Source organism: Boleophthalmus pectinirostris, unplaced genomic scaffold (genome assembly GCF_026225935.1).
Source record: "Boleophthalmus pectinirostris isolate CB_2022bp ecotype Guang Dong unplaced genomic scaffold, ASM2622593v1 HiC_scaffold_21, whole genome shotgun sequence".
NCBI classification, from domain to species: Eukaryota; Metazoa; Chordata; class Actinopteri; order Gobiiformes; family Gobiidae; genus Boleophthalmus; species Boleophthalmus pectinirostris.
The window spans coordinates 29,846,301-29,865,920 of record NW_026571175.1 but is presented as its reverse complement, the minus strand read 5'-3'; the positions used below and the strand labels follow the sequence as shown (position 1 = coordinate 29,865,920).

General features: G+C 39.9%; 1 pseudogene; it reads left to right on the top strand.

Annotated features, from left to right (window-relative positions):
• LOC129410031 (RNA-binding protein 25-like) overlaps positions 1-18,945 on the top strand; it is a 58,988-nt pseudogene extending 40,043 nt beyond the window's left edge.
• The last annotated feature ends 675 nt before the right edge of the window (positions 18,946-19,620 follow it).

The window sequence follows — 19,620 nt, the reverse complement described above, 5'->3', positions numbered from 1 at the left end:
CTACGTCCACAACTGATAGATTTTCATTCTTTCTTTTTTTTTCGGTCATCATAATTAAAAGGCTGCTGCGTCTCTGTAATGGTATTTTAAACTTTCAATGACAATTTTAAACAAACAAAAAAAAAAATCCTCCATACAACCTTTAAACCACCAAAGCTCCAAACACAACGAAAACAGTTCATACTAAAAAGCGACACTGGACACAGCAGCTTGGATTCTGTCTCAGAATCCTTGCTCGGTCTCGTCTGAGTTCTTCCAAGTTTTGAGTTCCGCCGTTCAAGGAAAAGGGGCATATCGGTGCTTGGACCTCTGAGTCGGACGGATAATCGAACGCACCATTATATCCAAACATTTCTCGCAAACTTGTGTGAATCCCTCATTACTATTTACCAAAACCTAAACTGTAACTTGAGCCAAATTTATCTATAACTTATGTTTTGAAGGAATAACAATTAGTGAAAAGCAAAGTGATGAGTTTTGCTTGAGTTTTGTCGCTATTACACAACCACAAATGTCAATCTTTTCATAATTGTGGGTGAACAGTGACGGTGACAAACATCATTACAAGGCCCATTACGACTGCTCCTGTTTATTTTGCACTGGAGCGTTAAATCTGATCGCGTTCCCGTCAGTCTCGGCAGTGTCCTTTTCTAATCTCGTCTCATCTACATCTACAGACGTTTCACCTGCTCCTGTCTGGACCTGCCTTTTCCTTAGAGGTCCCTCAGTAAAAGGTCAAAATGATAACTCTCTCTGGTGGAGTATATGGCAACTTTTAGCCGGAAGTGCCACAAATTGATCGTGTTTTTCTTTTCGTAGATTACTGTTGCTTTAATACAAGTGGAATTTTAGTGGATTAAAGTCACTGCATCTGATTTTTAGTTTATTTTAAATGGTTCGCAGTGGTCCAAAGTTATTCCTTTCTTACCATTTGCATTTAGAGCTAATTATTGATGAGTTTATCAACACTTTTGACAACTTTTAGAGAGTTTATCATCACAGTAAAACAACAACAAGCATGATAACGTGCACTTCCAGATTATCGAACAATAAAACTTTATAAAACTTTAGAATTAGAGGTGGTTTAAACCAGTGGTAAGAACATTTTTGCTCAAATACATGAAGAAAAACTGGGCACATGGTCTTTAAAAATAACAAAACTTAACCAGGAGAGCACAGAAAGTCTAGAAAAATGCAGGATATTATGAATTTCTAGGTTTTTTCGAATTATGTAATAGAATTATAAACTACTCCATGACTTTGCAGCTCAAAATCTCGTAGAATAATTGAATTTTTTGGTAATTTGCAACATATTAAGAAGCGCTGTGTGTGTGTAATTTGTCATAATTCTTTTATTCATAAGAGAAAAATGAAAGCTGTTTTGGGCTTCAGTGTGAGAGCAGCTGGTCTGGGGCTGCTCTGTGGATCTGTGTTATAGTTGGTGACGCTGCAGAGTGAGAGAGACGGAGGCCTGAGAACATTCCTGACATTACAGAGTCTGAAGGAGCAGGAAGTGCGCTGTTTGGGTTGTTCTTAAAGGGACAGCGACGCCTCGGGACCAGGGGAAGTACCAGTGGAAGGGTCAGAACACATTTTGCGTTTTGGTTTAAACTTTTCCGTTATTTCTCCTTGGTAACTTTTTGTTTAGGGTCCCGTCACATGCTTGTTTCCATGGAGATGTCATTGCTTTGCCTGGAATGTTCCGCAGTGTGACATTAAACAGCTCTACTTTACATTTATTCAATTACAGGTGGATTTACAGCTCAAAAATACCTAGAAAAACAAACATTCTGACTGTGAGCGGCATCGCCTCTCCACAGATCTGAACTGTAACTTGGTCTGGTTGGTCTCCGTGGTGATTAAAAAGGTTTAATGCCATACAGTGAAACATTCCAGACAAAGCAATAACACGGAGAAAATTATTTGACAGGCCATCCACCGGAAAAGATACACAATGCACCTTACATCGAAGTGTAAAACAAAGTCAAAAACAAAACAATTTCAGGGAAGTTGCTTCAGACTTTTCAAAAATTTACTGTAAAACGTTCAAAATTTGTATCTTTTTTTTTTTAGTTTCTGAGAAAATCATTTGAGAAAATCAAGTGATATGGCTTTTATTTTTATTTTTTTCAACAGCAGACACCAATACCGATCATTTAGACTCCAGAGAAACCAATGGCAGATAACTTGCACTGCCAATATTTTTGAGCCAATATGTAGGCCCGATTTTGATTATTTTCCCCAAATTATGAAATAAATTTAATACAAATTACACAAACCTATAAGAGAGCTGTATTGTGTTTACTTTTCTCTTTGTATTTAAGTGTTAATATAAAGCTTTGTGTGCATTTTTTCAGGAGTAGATCAACCAAAACAAAATGTCGGCCCGTGCTGGAGATTTAAGGCCAATAGCCAATGTGAAGAAAGTCCAAATATCTGCCTTATATATCAGTCTGTCTCTAATGGAAACATGCAGATAAGCTGTAGAAAATGTTTCTGCTGTAGATTTGAGGACTACTGCAGTCATAATATTCAAAAATATCACTAAAGTAAAATTTAGTCTTTCTAGTTTCAGCTGAACCAAGAAAAAACAAATCTAACCATGAGCCTTGTTAAATTTAATTTTCATTTCATATGTATTTGCTGTATAGATTTCAGAGTCCGTTCAGTGACTGCTGTAGTGTCGTTTTCACGTTTGGTCGTTGTAATAATGTGTTGTCGTGTGTTTTCCGGGGCTCTTGTGCCGTCGTGTTGGATGTGATGTTTCCCCCAGTCACCCACATCTGCTCCAGACTCTCGACTTTGACCCACTTTCCTCCTGAAACCTGAGCTCTGTCATGACAGAGAGAGAGAGAGAGAAAGGGATAGAGAGAGAGAAGAGAGAGAGGAGGGGACAGAAAGAGCGAGACAGAAAAGAGAGAGAAAGAGACAGAAAGAGGGAGAGGGAGAGAGAGAAAAAGGAACAGAGAGAGAGAGACAGAAAGAGAGGGGGAGAGGGAGAGAGAGGTGAGGATGGGTGGAGAGAAGGGAAAAGAGAGAGAAAGAGCGAGAGAGGAGAAGAGGGGTGGAGAGAAGGCGAAAGAGAGAGAGGGGAAAGAGGGAGGGACAGAGGTGGAGAGAGAGACGAAAGTGAGGAGAGAGATAGAAAGAGAGAAAGAGAGAGGGAGAGAGAGGTGAAAGAGAGAGACGGGTAGAGAGAGGAAAAGAGGAGAGACAGAGAGGGAGCAAGAGTGAAAGGGGAAAAGAGAGAGGGGACAGAGGGGAAAAGAGAGAGGGGACAGAGGGGAAAGGGAGAGAGAGGGAGAGAAAGAGCGAGACAGAAAGAGAGAGACAGAAAGAGAGAGACAGAAAGAGAGAGAAGAGAGAGAGAGAGAAAGAGGGAGAGGAAGAGAGAGAAAAAGGAACAGAGAGGAGAGAGACAGGAAAGAGAGGGGAGAGGGGAGAGAGGTGAGGATGGGTGGAGAGAAGGGAAAGAGAGAGGGGGGGAAAGAGGGAGGGACAGAGGTGGAGAGAGAGAGAGACGAAAGTGAGGAGAGAGATAGAAAGAGAGAAAGAAGGAGGGAGAGAGAGGTGAAAGAGAGAGACAGGGAGGGACAGGGGTGGAGAGGGAGAAAGAGAGAGGAAGAGAGAGAAAGAGAGAGGTGAAAGAGAGAGACAGGGGTGGAGAGAGGAAAAGAGGAGAGACAGAGAGGGAGCAAGAGTGAAAGGGGAAAGAGAGAGGGGACAGAGGGGAAAGGGAGAGAGAGGAAAGAGGGAGGGAGAGATAGAGTGAGATAGAGAGAGGAAAAGGGAGAGCAATTGAGAGTACACAGAGGAAAGGGAGAGGAGAGGAGGAAGAGAAAGAGAGACAGACAGAGAAAGAGAGAGAAAGGGAGAGAGATGTAACAGAGGAGAGGCTGCTGCTGCTGCTGAGTTTGCTTTTCAGTCCAACAGCAGCACGACGAGAGACTGAGAATACAGCTGAATTTACACACAAACGAGTTTATACAGGAGCGAGACGAGGAGAAAGGGAAGGAATAGAGAGAGAAAGAAAGAGAGAAGGAGGGGAAAGTGTAAAGAGGGAGAGAAACAGAAAGGATAAGACAAGCAGGGAGAGAGTGTTAACTATAAAGACATAAACAGATTTAATGTGTTTAAAATATGCACATTGATAAGAATCTGAATGAATTTCGAAGAATGTTTTCATTGGAACACTATTACTCTAAACACATTTTGCAGAGAACTTCCCCCGACATGTTTTCTATTGTCGGACAATTTGCAAAGTGCTAAAAGACGTGGTGTTACAAGTCTGAGCCTGATTAAAATGCATCAGACTCATTACGTTTTCAAGTTCAGTTCTGTGAGTTTACTACTTGGGTCAATGATTTTCTTGGAAGTGCTTCTGCATAAACTAAAACGGAAAGTAGAGACGCATAGATCCAGCTTTTTCTGTTCTGATACCGATTAGATAATGCTATGGCTTTAAGAAACTCATTTATTTTCTTTAAACAAATGTAAAATATGACAAAGTTGATCCAAATGTGTTCTGTAGCTTTTATTTGTCCTTCAAGTCACTTCAGAACAACTTTGTATAAATAAAAAATCAAGCAACATGAGACTTTCTGGGCTAAAAAACAGTAAAAAAGTCTTATTACATCAGTTTATTTGTTTATTATTGGAACTGAAATTTGGAAACCAGTATCTAATCATATCTCTCTTTTTTTTTTTTTTTCAGTATTGCACCCAAATCTGATATCAGTATTGATTTTGTGCATTCCAAATGAATTTTCTGCACCAAACTTTCTGGTGAAAAGAGAGAAAATCGAGAATTTTTGACAAGTTTAAGCTGATTTTCTGTTTTTCTAAAGCCATTCATCGACCTTCTAGAGATTTTCGGATGTTGTCTCAGTTTTGTGATCATTTTGTTTGGAATCTGCATCAAAAATTCTGGCAGCACAGAGTGTAGTTGAGCTGAGGACTTTTCCATGTGGAGGTCCCAAAGTGCAGATATTTTTAAATAAAGTTGTGAATATTGAATGAGCGGCAGCGGCACAGTCTGTCCTGTTTTTGTGGTGATGCATGTGTAAAAGGAGGTCATGTCCAGCTCAGTCATGGTGGTTTGAACACAAATGTACCTCATGTAAAACTCATGGAAACAGCACGTACCTACAGCCAGGCATTGTGGGACTTTGAGTTCAGGCTATTTTTGTTTGTCTTTCACAGAAGGAACTAAAACTATTATACCTAAACAATTCATCACTATGGCAACGGCCCTCATTTTTCTTCAGTCTGAAACCTATGGAGAGAAGAGTAATATGAACGAACATACATACATACATACATACATACATACATACATACATACATACATATAACATACATACATACACATACATACATACATACATACATACATACATACATACATGATACATACATACATACATACATACATACATACATACATACATACATGCATACATACATACATACATACATACATACATACATACATACATACATACATACATACATGCATACATACATACATACATACATACATACATACACATACATACATACATACATACATACATACATGCATACACATGCATACATGCATACATGCATACATACACATAACATACATGCATACATGCATACACATACATACACATAACATACATGCATACATACATACATACATACATACATACATACATACATACATACATACATACACATACATACACATACATACATGCATACATACATACATACACATACATACATACACATACATACATGCATACATACACATACATACACATACATACATACATATACATACATACACATAGCATACATACATACATACATGCATATACATACACATACATACATGCATACATACATACATACACATAGCATACATGCATACATACATACATACATACACATAGCATAAATGCATACATACATACATACATACACATAACATACATAACAAACTATAAGAACATAATTCAAGTTTAATATCACAATAACAATGATTTATTTTTTGCTTTAGCAATATGTATTTCCGTTTCTTATTCAGAACCACATTATATCGTAGTAAGTCATGTTCCAGGATGAAAAACATTCATGTTTCAAATCCTTGCAAATTAAAGTTTTTCTTGTATTTAAAGGTCCTGTATTACACAAAATTGAGTCTTCTGACCTTTAAGATATTCTCTAATGTTGTTGCCTCCTCCGTAACATTCATGGACTTTCCTGTTTCATTCACACGTTTGAGTAACCCTCTCTAGTATTATTCTGTTTATGTCTTCAAAGGTCAGCTTCAATGTTCTTTTCCACCTTGTGATGGTAGTATTTATGTTAACTGCTATCATTTACATTTTGCTCAGTAACGATTGGTAATTTCAGCCTAAATATGCAGGGTTTGTGTGTTAAACATGTGTGAATGAAACAAAACACAACTCCAGGTCTGTTTGTGATGAAGAAACAGCATTATAACAGAAATAAATTGTAATATGGGCCCCTTTTAAAGATGCATTTTGTATCTTTTCTGGTGGAGGGTCCGTCAAATGCATTTCTTCATGGAGACGTTATTGCTTTGTCTAGAATGGAGACCAAACCAGACCAAGTTACAACATCTGCAGAGAGACCACTCCGCTCAGTCTGAATGCCTGTTTTTCTAGGTACATGTATTTTTGAGCAGTAAAACAACCTGTAATTGAATAAATGTAAGGTAGAGCTGTCTAATGTCATACTGTGAAACATTCCAGGCAGACCAATGACATAACCATGGAGGGGGAAGTCTGGAAAATTCGTCTGGAGCGTCTAGGGACCCATCTCAAGTTAGAAGTTTTAAAGTGGAGAATATTGTGTATGTTTTTAAAAGTTTCATGACTCTGCCTCTCTGCATATGTCAGTCTATTCTTTCGCTCTGACAGACGGCTCTTGGCCTCTATAAAACATTCCTGGAGATGTAAAATACGGACTTGTGTTTGGGTGAAGAAGCTGCTCACCGTCTGCTGTGAATATTTTACATTTTTTGTGTTCTCTTTGAAGTGTAAAAATGAAGACTTTTATATCATACAATAAGAAAAACATCTTAGATACAGTATAAATTGTTGTTAATCTGAATGAAATTAGTATACTATATCCACTTAGCTACGACAATATATATTTATGTTTTTGGGTCAGTATTTATTGTGTGTACATTTTGTTTTGCAATAGTGGGACATTTTTGGTTATTTTTGAGAAGATTTGAGTTGTAAAATTCATTCTGTTTATTTATTGCAGCTCGTAGTTTTTAACAGTATTGTAAATCTAAAATAGTTGTAGTTTAAATTTACTCTTCGATTATTGTTTCAGTGGCATAAATTAGTTTCAGTTTTATCATTTATTGTTTATATTTACTACATTTACACTAAATTTTTTAAGTGGGGTTATGCAATTTGTGATGTCATGAATCCCGCCCAACTGAACCAGAACTGAACCAGGACTAAAACAGGACTGAAACACAACTGAAACAGGACTAAATCAGGTCTAAACTAGGACTAAACCTGGCGATGGTTGTGCTTAGCCCCGTGGGGCATGGAGTTCTGCATCGGTTCTTTCGCCTGCGGTCACCCGATGGTCTATGTGGGCACACCCCCGGGCCCAACCTGACATTCAGTACTTGTTCAGTTCTGATTTAGTCGTTGTTCAGTCCCAGTTTAGTCCCGTTTTAGTTCCATTTTAGTCTTGATTCAGTTCAGTCGCGGTTCAGTCGCGGTTTAGCCCCGTTTTAGTCCCGGTTCAGTCCTGATTCAGTCGTTGTTCAGTTGCGGTTCTGTCGCGGTTCAGTCGTGGTTTAGTCCTGTTTTAGTCCCGTTTTTAGTCCCAGTTCAGTCCTGGTTTAGTCCTGGTTCAGTCCTGTTTTATCCCTGGTTCAGTTCTGTTTTAGTCCCATTTTAGTCCCGGTTCAGTCTCAGTTCAGTCCTGGTTCAGTGCCGGTCTAGTCTTGTTTTAGTTCTGTTTTGGTCCTGGTTCAGTCCTGATTCAGTCCTGATTCAGTCCTGATTCAGTCCTGATTCAGTCCTGATTCAGTCCTAGTTCCTGGTTCAGTCCTGTTTTAGTCCTGTTTTAGTCCTGTTTTAGTCCTGGTTCAGTCCCGGTCCCTCATGTAGCAGGTCATTATAGGACAGTACTGCAGATATCATGAGCCTATGCAGGTTGTTTTCATCTCCGGTTTGACATTTAAATTGTAGCTCTTTAAATTGTTATTTTTTTATATCTCATTTGGACGACGTACCCTTGTTCGAAATGCTTTGTCGTGACGGGCCTGTTATTTTGAGATCCTCTTAATCTGAGTCCTGATCTCTAGTTCTTCTGCGTTTGTGTCTCTGGAGGAAACTTCTCATTAGGATCAGATGTCACCTCATTACAGACCACACACGACCTTTGACCCCTGCTGCTTATCTGCAGTCTGGTTTAAACCTGTTAATGTGACAGAATATGTTGTCCGGATAATCCTTTTGTACTAACACTGTGCATTTTAAGTGTATGTTGAGGTCTAAATTACAAGAACAACGTGATTTTTTTCATCTAATAATTGCAGCTGGTATGATTTGATAATTACCCTCAACTCGAATAGTGATTTTGTTAAAACTGTGATGTTGTGCAGCCTTAGAACGCGAGAGAATGTGTTGTTTTTTGTCTTAGGATTTCTGAAGGGCACTTGGTTTGACACATGCAGACTGGTGTTATGGGAGAGCTGCTTCTGTAGGAGGTCGGAGGTCAAAGGTCAGGCCTCAGCTGGTGCAGACTGAGAGTGACGCCCATCGAGATTAAAGGAGACGAGGCTGTGGTTCAAGGCCGTTTGACTCACACGGACAGTCATGGTGATGCAGTGCTCGTGTCACTGTGAGGGTTACACTAGATGAGAGGTTTCCAGTATTGCTTCTGTCATATTTATTGATAATGATGAGCTCATACATGATAGGAATGTGGTTTTCCCCTACAGGACAAGTTGGTGAAAGCCGTGAATTGTCGAAATGTAATATTATGATTGTAACATCTACTACTGAAATAATTCCTGTACTGGAAATCAAATATGACATTTAAAATAACAAACAAACAAACATTGCATTTGTTTATGTTATTAGGTTATCTTTTCAGACCTAGAGTTTTTTTTTCATATCTGACAGTTTCGACTGCTCACTAGCGGTCTTCCTCAGAGTGGTCACGTGAACTCAAATCGGCCATTTCTGACCACTGTAAAAGAGAGAACCATATTCTGGATGGGGATGGAGCAAACATCATTGGGACAGAGGAAAACAAACATCGCTGCTGGATTAAAGAAGCAATCGAAATACGGAAACGTGCCCACAGGACAATAAACCGGGACGAGGGGCTTTTTTACTCTCACACACCTGGGATACTGTCCTGAGGAAGTCGGACTGCAGATGGCGCTGTCGTCCTGCCTCCACAGGTAGGAAGACAGCGCCAAAACCTGTTTAAATCAGCTGACAGGACACGTCACAGCAACATCACGTGACCACTCTGAGGAAGACCACAGGGAGCAGTCGAAACTGTCAGGTATGAAACAAAACTCTAGGTCTGAAAAAAGAACCTAATAACATAAAGTATCGGAAGACCAAATGAATCTCATTGGACTATTGCATTTGTTTACATTATATCGTATTTGTGTCTTAGTAACAACCGGGGCTGGGTATTATCAAGAAGCTGCCGAAACAATACATACTTCGATACATAAGACATGTATCGCATCATGGCCTGATACAGTGCACTTTCGATTCGATACGATATATTTCAAGTCAATTCGATTCGGTTCAATCAAAAATAATGCCTAAGTCATGGCTGTGATACTAAAAGTCCTTGTTAAACCACTTCTTGTGCAAAATTAATATCAAACACAAACATTTTAATCATCAAAACAGTGAAAATGTCAAATATGTCGCATAAACAAGTTTCCTTCCTCTGAACAAGCAATAAACTGTAGTGCTGTAATAAAATAATTAGTAAACTATCCCCAAAAATACTCTTGGCAAGGGGTGTCAAACTCAAATTCACAGAGGGCCAAAATTAAAAACTTGGACTAAGTCCTGGGCCAAACTAAATATTTAATGAAAAATTTCAACAACATCTGCATGTTTTCTCTTCTTTCGAGATATGTAATGTTAAACCTTTTCTTATTAAAATAAATGGTTAATAATAGTTTTGCTTAAACATTGAATCTAGAACAGGCATGTCCAAACTATGGCCCGGGGGCCAAATGCAGACCTCAGACAAATTCTTCTTGGCCCTCAGGCTTCCAGGTGAATTGGCCCAAATTGCCTTGCATCAATGAAAAATGAACTTTTTACTGCAAGTTTTTGGAAAATCTACCTTGATAAAGCTCATATTTAATATTTAGTGTTTGGTTTTAAGAATCTTAGCAGGAATAAAGACTGATGGTTCATTGTAATGTGTTTAAACATGCACATATTTCAGTTATTCATTGTATTGCACTCCAGTCTGTGGCCCTCAATCGGCGCTCTGCTTCGTCTGTGTTTAAATATGTGGCCCTTGATGAAAAAAGTTTGGACACCCCTGATCTAGAACAAGCATAATATAAAAATAATAATAAGAATAATAACAACAACATTTTTAATAAATAATGTCTCTATAGTCGATCTGTAGCCAGTGGACCACCTCTAATACATGTTTGGTATGATCTTGCAGGCCAAATATAATTATATCACGGGTCAGATTTGACCCCTAGGCCTGAGTCTGACATGTTTGCTCTTGGCGATATATTGATACAGCAGCCCATGATATCGATGCTGCATCACCACAGTAAATGACACGATATATCGATATTCCAATATTTTTGTACACCCCTAGTGACGACAGTCTTTTATACTGGCATTTTGGTAATAAAAAATGTGTAACTAAGAGCGCTGACTTATGCAAAATCAACTTTTGAGCACATTTAACTAATTTATAATTGCTTCCACTTCTCATTTACCCACTCGAAGTTGTATTTGGAGTGATTTGTGCATGTTTGAGTACCGTATTTTTCAGAATACATGGCACAAGGATTATAAGGCTCAGTATCAATAATGTTGAATTCTCTCATTTGTTTTCACACATAAGACACACTGGATTATAAGGGGCATTAAGCAAAACAAACATGCGACACTTGAGACCCTTAGCCCAGGCATCCATGATCCATTAGCAGATTGTGGTGTAAATCGCCCGGCGTTGCCTCCCTGTCTTGGTGAATGTGGATAACTTAAGTTTGTTTTTTTATTTCCTACGAGGAGGACTCAAATATGACATCGAGTAATAATGTGTTTAACGCAGCTTTGCGCACATTTGTTTACATTTTACAGAAACGAAACTTAAAACCGCATGGCTAATTTGCATAAACTATGAGCGCTGAAAAAACATCTCACTCCTTGTGTGCTGATGCCGTTCCGCTTCTGTCGGACTCTGCGAGCCTCCTGACTACAGTAGCCTTAATGCTCTGACAATCCATCAAGCGGTGCGGCTTCGTAGCTTACCAAAGTTATACTAAAACATTTTGACAGATTTTTGAGTGACGTGTACCACATAAAATCTGCTCGAGGTCAGTACACACAACCAGAATTAATACAGAAGGTGCACCGGATTTTAAGACACACTCTTGATTTTTGAGAAAATTAAAGGATTTTAAATGTGCCTTATGGTCCGAAAAATACAATAATCTTTAATCACTTATTTTCAAGATCCCAATCCCTGTTTTCCACGACTGTTTAACACCCACTGCTCTGTACTTTATTGGTGATACACACAGGATTCTGCAGTGTTGTTTAGTCATTTTGGTACAAATGAAGAAAAAAGATCCAGTAGGTGCCAACAGCTACATGACTCTTTGTTGTGATGATGTTTGCGGGTGACGTCAGCTCCCGTTGGGCACCAGAGAAGTCAGCGGATTCGTTTTTTTATTAAGTTATTTTAGGTGAATATTGCGATTTAATATGTCCAAATTATAATGTAATGATCCATGAGTGTCATAGATTATAATAATAAAGCAGACACAAGCACAATACGACAATAAGAAATCTAAACTTTGCCTACGTTCTTTTAGTTTTTATAGAGAGCTGTGTGATCTTACTGACGGGACAACACGCTTACAGAACAGGTTTATCCTTACAGTGTATTTCCTCATCATTAATGTCAAATAAGCACTTCCCCAAAGACACTGGTTTTAACGCCGTCGTCCCTTTGTGTGCGAGAAGTGCTGTGATCGTAAGCTCCATCGATCTTTCCTCCTCTGCTTTCCTCTCCTGTCCTCTGCTGCTTCTGTTTGCTGCGTGTGGATGTGTTCATAGTGCTGACTGTGGTGCCTCGGCTCCAATGGACCCTCTCCTCCTCCTCTCCTCCTCCTCCTCCTCCTCCTCCTGCTCTCTCCCCAGGCCCGGTCCGTGTCTCTGGGCTGTGGGTCGAGCTGCCTCTGCTCCGGAAACTGGTTCAGTGTGTGACATTAGTGTACAGCAAACCAACCCCGGGCCACTGCAGCTTATTAAGGTCATTCACATTTCAGCGCACGCTCGTGGTGATACAGAATATAGTACACAATTGTAGTTCTGTGATTCTAGCGAAATTTATACAATGTTTTAGACTTTATTTATCCAAAAGCGAAATTATTTGGACACTGTAGCTCACGGCAAATTATAATAACAAAGAGAAATGGTATAATAAATTCTAAATAAGAAATCGCGAGAGACATGTCAAATAAAGCAAAATTATATAAATGTATATATAAAATAAAAATATCTCCATTGTATACAAGAAGTTATAAGGATATTATATGATGATTGATAGGGCATAGGGTTGTAGGGAGTATTATCTGTTGCATAAGCTTGAGTTGTTGTACAGTTGTAGGGAGTATTATCTTGTTACATAAGGATAAGTTGTTGTGTACAGTTGTAGGGAGTATTATCTGTTACATAAGGATAAGTTGTTGTACAGTTGTAGGGAGTATTATCTGTTAAATACAAGTGAGTTGTACAGTTGTAGGGACTATTTTCTGTTACATAAGGGTGAATTGTACAGTTGTAGGGAGTATTATCTGTTACATAAGGGTGAATTGTTATACAGTTGTAGGGAGTATTATCTGTTACATAAGGGTGAATTGTTGTACACTTGTAGGGAGTATTTTCTATTACATAAACGTATGCTGTACAGTTGTAGGGAGTATTATTTATTACATAAGGTTGAGTTCTTGTACACTTGTAGGGAGTATTATCTGTTTCATAAGGGTGAGTTGTTGTAGAGTTGTAGGGAGTATTATCTGTTATCATAATGGTTAGTTGTTGTACAGTTGTAGGGAGTATTATCTAAAACCTCTTGGCATGTTTTTGTTTTTGATGAGGTAACAACATTGTAACTTTGTAGAAAGATCCAAATGTTGTATAATACTCCCTCTGTAAGGTTTGACAATCATTTATTTTTCACATTTTAGTCTGTCGGTTTGGTCTCTGTAGTTTAGAAATAGCTGTAGAGAAGTTGTTTTTCAGTGTGAACAAAGCTGCTGTGCTCAGAGCCGAGCAAAGACTGAGGCTGTTTGTCCCAGGACACGACTCAATGAAACCCTTCTCTGTGACGCAGGTGGAACCAGGCTACACCGTAAACCTCTCCTCTGTGACCTTTCCTCCTCTTTAGTCCTCCTCAGTCTGCACAAACACACACCGTTTAAAGGTTCATTACGTAATTTTTCTGTTGGAGGGTCTGCCACCTGCTTTTGTGCATTTCTTTGTCTGTAATGTTACACAGTATGGTATTAAACGGATCTATCTCCATGGTAGGGCTGAGCGATTTTAAGAAAAAATTGAATTGATATTGTGATTTTGATTTCATCCATGATTTTTTTTTTTTCAAATCAAGTTTCAGTGCATTTGCAAACATCACAGAAACTTAAATCATGCCAGAGTCCTGCACCAACGATTTGATGCTGGACCGTTTACGCACATTTGTTTACGTTTTACCACAACAAAATTTTAAATCACATGGCTCATTTGCATAAACTATAAGCTCTGAAAGAACAGCTCGCTCCTTGTGCTGCTGATGCGGTTCAGTTTCTGTCGGACTAAAGGTCACGACTCAGTGGAATATGTGTGTTCTTTCTTTGACAGAGGATGTTCTGCTGATGGTGAGTCTGTTCTGTCCTATCGCGTTGGAGATGGTTCAAGTTAAACTTTACACGAACGCCAGGTTTAAATCCTCGCTCCCTGTTGTTGTGGTGGTTAATTACTTAGACCTCGTCGCTGATCCATAAATCAAAAACGACGACGGCAGTGTCCGCTGAGTCGATGCAGAACCAAACTTCACCCTTAAAATTAGGCTTTAGGAGCTCTGCAAAAAAGTGCAGCTTCGACACTGTGTGAGATTACGATTTTCCGTCCAAAACGATAGATCATTCAACTCTACTCCATGGAGACAAGGAGGTAGCGCCACTATAGGCAAAGTTATAGGTCAGTTTGGAGTTTGGAGACACATTCTCGCTCACAGTAAGATGTTTTTCAAAGTATTTTTGGGCAATAAAAACACTAACTGTGCAAATGCAAGACAGATTATTTTAATGGCATACTGTAGTACCATTTAAATGGAGACAAGCTGGTGGCAGAAAATTTAAATGGTGCATCTTTAACAAACACCTATTGTGCTTGTGTCACAGACTGTATAAAAGAAGTAAACGAAGCGAGTGTGATGTCACCCATAGCGTTCAGCAAATGAGGCTCACTCCTGCTCACTGAATTGGATTTTTTGGACGGACAAAATAGCGGGAAAAAAATCATGTAGAGCGGGTTAATGCGAACATTTTAAGACCAAAATGACGAGGCTCACTGCAGCATTTACAGAGAGAGCGACAAGATCCCAGTGTAAGTCAACTGGAACCAGGGTCAGAAGGAGCCAGAAGAGCCTCCTGGCAAACTTCCTATTTGGACGCTATGTCTGGCCACTGGTCTGTGGCTTGTGTCCGTTACATAGTTATAATCTATGTTATGTTATAATTTGCACATTTTAAAATCACAATATTCATCAAAACTGGTGTCCAATGGGGTCCAAGCGTCTCTGTAAACATCATCACAACAAAGAGCCGTGCAGCTGTTGGCACCTCCGATGGATAACTGCAGATCAAGAAAATAAATGGTTGAGTTCAGAGCTGTGGGAGTTTACTGGTGACTAAAAACGGGAGTTAATCTGCAAAATGACGTCTTAAACATGCACAAATCACTCCAAATACAACTTCAGGTGAGTAAATGGTGAGGGAAAACTACTATAACGTGGCCAAAATCTCTGAAAAGTCGATTTTTCATAAGAAGTCTGTTTAATAACTGTCTTGATTTGTGATTACTTTGGTTCTGACAAATATTACCAAAAAAGTTCCAGAAGTTGAATCATGATTTTATTAAAATGCAAATCAACGTGCCGCTTTTGCTCTTGGGGACCGAAGCCAAAACTCTGACAATTTAATTATTAATGTTGCGTCATGAATTTGTTACCCTCACCTCAAATCTCAAATGTTTTCGTGCCGTCGTCTCTCCGCAAACTACTTGAATTATGCGTGTTTTAATATAGGTTTTGATTGGTAAATTGTCGCGGTGTAGTCATAAAATTTCTCCACAGATTTGCACTTCGATTAAAGCATTTTAGTCCTGTTCCAAAACCATTTCTGCAATTTTTTTGTTGTTGTTTTGCCAAAATTCTAAATGGTTGTTCAGCTCTGGCATTGCATCAAATCAAAATCTATATTAAACATTTGCGTCAGTCCTTTTGCCTCCAGTCAAACTCTGAATGTGTGGTTTGTGTCTTTGAGATCTGCGTGTGAATGACTCCTGGCTCAGGATTGTGTTACGTAACAAAACGGAGAGACGCTGGGAACGAGAGAGCGGCCTGCATCTTAACAAGTCCCGCAAATGTCACCGGCTCTTGAAGCTCACGGAAGAGCTGAGAGAAGGAGAGCAGGTAAAGGCTTCTGTTTGGGCCCAGAGAGGAGAGGAAGAGAAAGAAAGAGACAGGAGAGGGGGAGATGGAGAGGAGAGACACAGAGCAAGAGATAGAGAGGAGGAGGAGGAGGGAGAGAGACAGAAAGGTGGAGAGAGGAGGGAGAGAGATGGAGATAGGAGAGCGGAAAAAGGAGGGAGGGAGACAGACAAGCAGAGAAAGGAGGGGGGCGACAGAGAGGAGAAACGCAAAGAAGAGAGAGGAGAGAGAGGAGGGAGAGAGACAGAAAGGTGGAGAGAGGAGAGGGAGAGACGGACGGGGGAACAGAGCAGAGACACAGAAAGAGAGAGGAGGAGGAGAGAGAGGAAAGGTGGAGAGACAGAGGGGGAGAGGAGAGAGAGGAGAGACACAAAGAACGGGAGTGGAGGAGGGAGAGATGGAGAGAGGGAGAGGTTTGGGGGTTTGAGAAAGGCAGCGAGAGAGAGAGAGAGAGAGAGAGAGAGAGAGAATGACACGTATAGGGAGAGAGAAGAGAGACACATAGAAAGAGACCGAGGCAGAGAGAGGAAGGAGAGAAACGGAGAGAGACAGAAAGGTGGCAAGAGGAGGGGCGAGAGACAGAGGGGATGAAAAGGAGAGAAAGAGAGAGGAGAGGGGGAAAGGGAGAGAGACACAGAAAGAGAGAGAGAGAAAGAAAGACACACATAGGGAGAGAGAGAGGGCCCAGAGAGAATGGATGACAGAGAAGAGAGAGATGGAGACAGACAGAGGGACACAGAGAGGTTGAGAGAGAAGGGCGAAGTAGGAGAAGGGAGAGAGAGACAAAGACAGAGGAGGGGCAGTTGGACAGAAACAGAGGGAGAGGGACACATAGAGGGGGATAGAGAGGGAGGGAGGAGAGAGGAAGATGAAGAGAGAGCTGGGAGAGAGAGAAAGGGGAGAAGGGGGCAGAGAGAAAGGGAGACAGACAAAGAGATGAGAGAGGGGGAGAAAGAGAGAACGGGGGCAGAGAGAGAGAGAGAGAAGAGGGAGATACAGAGGGAGAGAGGATAAAGAAAGACAAAGAGAGGAGAGAGAACGACACACAGAGAGACAGATATAGAGGGGAAAGGAAGAGAGAGGAGAAGGGGGCAGAGAGAAAGAGAGAGAGTGAAAGAGAGATAGACAGAGAGAGAGGGACGGGGGGAGCCACAGAGAGAGACAGAGAGAGAGACGGACAGAGAGAGACTGATATAGAGGGGGAGAGAACGAGAGAGACTGAAAGAGAGAGAGAGAGAGAGACAGAAATAAAGAGAGCAGGAACGCAGCCAGGAATGTGGAGGTTGTATGAGATGGAATGTTTGTATGAGAAAATCGCACACAGAGAAATGTTACAACTGGATTCAAGGTCCTGTTTATATGAAGAACGATCGAGAAGGAAAGTCAAAGGCAAATACAAGAAACACAAGAAAAAAACACGTTTATAAGCTACGTGCCAGAAGTTGTTTTCTAATTCATGCTTTTATATTGATCACATTTATTACTATGACGACTGTTTGGATTTGGAAGTTGACCTATAAATCGTTCAGGTAACAGCAGGACTCCCCTGGACATGCTCCTGCCGTTTAACATCCATCCTGCTTTTACTCATTCAATTACAGGTTTTATGGATCAAAAATAGTAAAAAAAAAGAGAGAAAGAAAAGAGACGGAGAGAGAACAAGACAGAGAAATGGAGAAAGAGACGAAGAGACCGAGAAAGAAGAGTCAGGGAGAGAACGAGACAGAGAAAGAGAGAAAGAGACTAAGAGAAAGAGATACAGAGAGAAAGAGACAGAGGAAGAGAGAAAGAAAAGAGACAGAGAGAGCACAAGACAGAGAAAGAGAGAGAAAGACTCTAAGAAAGAGAGAGAGAGAGACACAGAGAGAAAGAGAAAGAAACAGACTAAGAAACGTAGAGATGGAGAAAGAGAGAAAGAAAAGAGACGGAGAGAGAACAAGACAGAGAAATGGAGAAAGAGACCGAGAGAGAAAAGAGACAGGGAGAGAACGAGACAGAGAAAGAGGGAGGAAGAGAGAGAAAGAGAGAGGAAGAGATAGAGAGAGACAGAGAAAGAGACAGAGAAAGAGAGACCGAAAGAGGGACAGAGAGAGAAAGAGAGACGGAGAAAGACAGACAGACAGAAAAGAGACAGAGAGAGAGAGACTGAGAAAGAGAGAGTGGGAGAGAGAGAAAGAGACAGAGAACGTGAGAAAGAGACTGAGAAATAGACACAGAGAGAGAAAGAAAGACAGAGAAAGAGAGACGGAGAGAGAGAAAGAAACAGACATACACAGACAGATGGAGACAGATACAGAGGGAGAGAGATCTTACTGTGAGCATGGTCGCCTCTCCACAGATCTAACCTGTAACTTGGTCTGGTGGCGCCCCCTGCTTGTCTCCATGGAGATATATTTAATGTCATACTTTAGTACAATAACACCAGGGAGGTTAGTGAGTGCAAATCAACAGATCAAGTACATCTCATTACAGAAGCATTCTAACCATTCAAAGCCAAAATTTGAGTTTTGATACTTAACACATTTTAACCACAAGATGTTTATTTTATTTTCTCCTTTTAGCAGATTTGTTCCTGGAGATTTTCTTGTTTATTTTGTGCTTCTTCTGTTCTATATCCAGAGCAGGAAGGACTCGGTGCGACGCCACAAGTTTAACAAAAGACTATTTCTGTACATCCGCTGCTGCTGCTGCTGCTGTTCTCCTCTGGTCCTTTTGTCCGGCTTTACTTCTGCTTTATTTGGTGTTTGATTTGACCACGATCATTTACAGTCCTGGTTCAGTCCTGGTTTAGTCCCGTTATAGTCTTGTTTTTTAGTCCTGGTTTAGACTGAGCCTCCATGTATTGTCCCTGTACATTTTTTAATTTTCTTTCGTATTTCTTGGTTCAGATCTGGTTTTAGGTGTAATTTTATGCTCATGTTAAAGCTTCTCTATGTAACTTTTTTGTTGGAAGTCCGTCACTTGCTTGTTTCTATGGATATGTCATTGCTCTACTTTACATTTATTCAATTACAGATGGTTTTATAGCTCAAAAATGCCTAGAAATACAGGTATTCTGACTGTGAGCGGCATCGCCTCTCCACAGATCTGACCTGTAACTTAGTCTGGTTTGATGTAGAAGAGCATTTGATGGGCACTTCAACAGAAAAGTTACACAATGCACCTTTAATGGAAGTTAGTATGTTGAAAGCCCATGTGAAAGAGTTGGTTTTGCTTTTAAACTGTTAGGAAAATGTTTGATGCTCGATACTCATTTATTAGGGATGTAACAATAACCGAAATATCGTGATATCGTATTGCCAGAACTCTTCCAATAATATCGTGGTCCATTACAATATATCAAATTGCAAGATGTTTCACTTAAAAGTATTAAAAAAGAGAGAACTGCATAGGCCATGATCTTTTACTTACTTTACTACATAATAAAGTAACTGTTATTAAGCACTTTAAATCTTATTTCTTTGGAATATGGTCATGATTCACAATCAAAACTGTTCAAGGTATGTACAATTTTGTTAATCCCTCCAAAATATCGCAATAATTCTCATAACGTGAGAGGCATATTGTGGTAATATCGTTACATCCCTATAATTTATATACGACAGTGATTTAAAAAAG